Source organism: Megascapheus bottae, chromosome 8, assembly GCF_031878675.1.
Source record: "Megascapheus bottae isolate mThoBot1 chromosome 8, mThoBot2.hap1, whole genome shotgun sequence".
In the NCBI taxonomy this organism is placed as follows: Eukaryota; Metazoa; Chordata; class Mammalia; order Rodentia; family Geomyidae; genus Megascapheus; species Megascapheus bottae.
In genome coordinates this window covers 56581507-56585822 of record NC_143516.1, presented here as the reverse complement: position 1 = coordinate 56585822, position 4316 = coordinate 56581507, and the positions used below count along the sequence as shown (strand labels likewise).

The following is a 4316-nucleotide window of genomic DNA, read 5'->3' as shown; positions in this document are numbered from 1 at the left end:
TACAAAACAACAGGTTTCATGGTGATCCTTTCATATATACACACCATGGACTTTGTTCATATTCACTGCCAATACTATCTCTTGTGCCAGCTCTGGTCCCCGTTCTAGTCCAAAAAAGTTCCTATGCTGTTTTCATATCTTTTTTTTTTAAACCTAGATTTCACATACTAGAGCAAATGTCATAGTTATCTTTCGAAGTCTGCCGTATTTCATTTAACATGCTTGGCACTTTTATCATTTCTTCTGCATGACAATATTTAGGATTGAATAATTTTCCATTCCATGTATGAACATACCACATCTTTATTCATTCATCTAATGATTAGTACCTAAACTAAACCCATAACTTTGCTATTATAAACAGTATGTAGAAAATCAATTATCTTTAAGGGAGTGAACTATATTTTCTCTGCTTTTTCTACTCACATAGTACCTGAAGCAATCAAATGGTCATTGGGGTCTTGTGTTCAAAGGTGATTATGAGATCTGCTTTTTCTTTTTTTTAAATATATTTTTATTGCAATTAATAGAAGGGTTACATTATATTCGCCAGATAGAAGGTGCATTACTTCACAAACATTGTTACCCTTTCTCAGGTTTTGGCCCCGTTTCTCTCCTCCCACCCCTCCCCTCATCTTGTTTTCCCCTTCCCTATCCTATTTCAAATAAACAAATAAATGTATATGCAATATATCAGATAACAAGGTAAGATACTGTAACAATATGAGATAGCCAAAGGGACAGCAAAAGAGATGAGAAATAACAGTACATTAAGAACAACAAATACTCATGATATGACTCTTGTTTCCATATCCCCGAGGTCCTTTCATTTAGCCTCATCCTATTTCTCTCTCTCTCTCTCTCTCTCTCTCTCTCTCTCTCTCTCTCTCTCTCTCTCTCTCTCTCTCTCTCTCTCTCTCTCTCTCTCTCTCTCTCTCTCCCTCTCCTCTCTCTCTCCCTCCCCCCCCCCTCTCTCTCCCCCCCCTCTTCATTTTTTGGCGGGTCATGGGGCTTGAACTCAGCCTGGGCCCTGTCCATGACTTCTACAGCTCAAGGCTACCATCCTACCTCTGGGCCTGGGCTCATCCCTGAGCTCTTCAGCTCAAAGCTATTACCCTACCGTTGAGTCAAGCCCCACTTCCTGCTTTCTAGATGTTAATTGGAGCTAAGAGTCTCAGGTCCTTTTGTGCTCAGGCTGGCTTTGAACCTTGATCCTCAGATCTCAGCCTCCCGAATACCTAGGATTACAGGCGTGAGTCACTGACTCACAGCTTTTTTTTTCTTTTCAATGCCAAAAAATACTTTATTGTATGGACATAGCAGAATTCTCACTGGAGCTCAGAGACTGGGCACTGGGGCGAGGAGGCCAACATCTTTATGGACAAATGCATGCAGCCACATGGAGACTACTCTGCTGGGTGTAATGGGACCCACAGAGTGGAGAGTTTTCTTTACCCTGCATTTCCACCACCCTCTGCCCTTGCCAGAGCCCTAAAGCACTGGGGCCACTTGCTATTGTGGAACCTCAAGAGCTGGGGGACAAAACAAACATTTCCTCTTCCCCAGGTGTTTTGTCATTTTATTATGCAAAGCCTTTCTATTTATCAAAGAGGTTCTTTCTTTCCTGGCATCCTAGGCACACACATGCAGCTTTCTGCTTTTTTTTTTTTTTTTTTAATTTCCTGACTGTGCTCCTGCCTTTAGCACTTTCGCAATGATTTTCTGCTCCTCAATAAGGAAAGCATGCTTGATTCTGTCCTGGACACATTTGTCACACATGGCCCAGCTGACATATTTTTTGTTTGTTTGTTTTTCATTTTAGAAAATTGAGTGAGGACTTTAGGTCTCATAGCACCAACCCCAGAGCCAGCCTGGCCACACACCATGTGCAGATTTTGGTACTTTCCCAACCTTTTATGGTATAAAGGTAAACAATTCTATTGCCAAGGGTTCAGAACTGCCTGATTTTGTCAGGGGCTGTATTGTTGGAAAGCCTATGGCAATATGTCAATCACTGAACCATTTTGATGGCCTGGAGCCACGGTCCTCTGAAGACAGCTATTTTATCATTTTAATGCACAGTTGCCTAATATACTCTATAAGACAACCTGTTTGCTGTCACAAACTGCAAGGCGAAGAGCGTGGTAGCAGAAAATTGCAGCAGCAGAAGGAAATAACTTCACCCCTCCTCCGTGGAAGCCTCATCACATTCACCTCTTCTGCTGTCAGCATTGGTGGTCACAGCACAGATAGCTCACTAGCAGCAAAAGGCCAAGCTAAATGCAGGAAGCTGATGGAAGTGGTATAGATACCTGACCATCTGTAGGCCCTCAATCCCTCACTCGGACCCCCATCCACATCTCCAGAGCTGATGGATAACAAATGAAGAAGCACATCCTCTGTCTGTGGACTTCTTTCAGACTAGATGTCTGAGGGAATGGTGCAAGCAGAGGCTCATTGCCTCACCTCTCCTTTGCCTCTAAGCTCAGCAGAAATGACTCATCTTCCACTTCCTGACAAATGAAATTGTAACCCCTCTATATGTTACACCGTCAATAAAATACAATAGAGAAAAGAAATGACTTACTTTTCATACTTCCCTAAACCTTGCTGTCAGATGGGGGAGTTGATGCTCACTCAGGAAATAGTTTCACTAGCTAAAAGAACTGGACACCTAAAAAGTATATCCTTGCAAAAGTATGTCACAGATGGATCAATGCATGCCACACAGACAGGAAGTGCCAGTCAAACGAAACCTACTAGCCTCAAAGAGACTTGAGGCTATATTAATGAGAAGAAATAAGAATACGGATAGATTGAATTAAAACACCTTTGTACAACTATTTAAAGATAATAAAAATATAATGAAAAGAAGAACTGACAAGAAAATATATATAAAAAATGAGGAACCAGAGACAAGAAGTCATAAAAATGTTACACTAGGTTTGAAAAGTAAGAGATGAAATAAAGACACATAGCAGAACAGATATGATTAAGAAATAAATTAGTAATCACATTAAGTAATAAATTAGTAGTCACATTGAGGAATTCACTGTGAATGAGACAGGAAATGATAAGGAGATAATACATAATGCATAATAATAACAAAAGCAATGGTAAGAATAAGTAGAAATACCTACATCTGGAAAGGAGTCCCAGAAGATGAAAAATGGAAGATGGAAAATAGTTGAGGAAATATTGACAATGATTTTCTATTATGGCAACACTACTACAAACCATTTTTTATTACAAAGAACTAATTTCTGAAGAAGTCTGGTTTGGTTCATGATTCTGGAAACTGGACAATCCAAGGACATGGAACTCCTGTCTCAGTTTCTAGCTTCATGATGTACTATAACATGGCAGGAAAGTAGGAGGAAAGGAGACACATGTAGGAAAGGGAACACTGGAGGTGGATTGCCTTATAACAACCCATTCCCATTGGTGCATTGTTAAAAAGTGAATAAAAATAAAGAAGAATGAATCTAGTTTTGTGAGAGTGAGAGCTTATTAAATCACTCCAGAATACATCATAATCCTAGCCCACTTAACATAGCATTAATCCTTTTATAGCTTCCAAGACCTCTCAAAGCTTCACCATCTCTCAACATTTTTATAATGGGGACAAAAATAATTTCAATGTGAACTTTGAAGGAGTTGAAGTTGTTCTAAATCACATTTTAGATCAAGAGGTCCCAAGTATTATGTACATGACAGGTAAAGTAATGCCTATCATTATACATTTAGAATTTTAAATGCTGCTACATAGAAAAAGAAGAGCAGCTATAGAGAAAGAAACAGAGCTATTACCTGACCTCACACAGAAAGAAAGAAGTAGTAAAGCTGGTAAAGCTAAAAGGCGTCATTCTCCTAGAGCCATACAGTAGGATGCTGGCCGCCCATACTACAATACTGTTGGGAATATTCTCAGAAATATTAGGGTGATTGCTACTGGAAGAGGGTCAAATACTTTATTGGGTTTTAATAATGTTCACCACTTTTGTATCCTTTAGAATTTACAAGATGTTTCCACATCCTCACTGTTCTGATCTAACCAGTCCATTCATCTTGTTTTAAGTACAACAATGTGTATGTAGGGAGAGGTCATCACATTATGCTCACTTTATACTTGGAGTTACTATTACATGGTTTGTTTTATGTTGCAATCTTTATATTAATAGGAATGGTTAGCTATAACTGTTTCCAAAGTTGTATCATTTTACATTTTACACAATTTATTACTCTGGATTCTCCAGAGAAACAGACCATTAGGGTGTGTGTGTGTGTGTGTGTGTGTGTGTGTGTGTGTGTGTGTA

At 39.3% G+C, this 4316-nt stretch overlaps 1 pseudogene; it reads right to left on the bottom strand.

The window, feature by feature from the left end:
• Positions 1-1674: 1674 nt before the first annotated feature.
• Positions 1675-2023, bottom strand: LOC150059975 (large ribosomal subunit protein eL34 pseudogene; annotated as a pseudogene).
• Positions 2024-4316: the final 2293 nt, after the last annotated feature.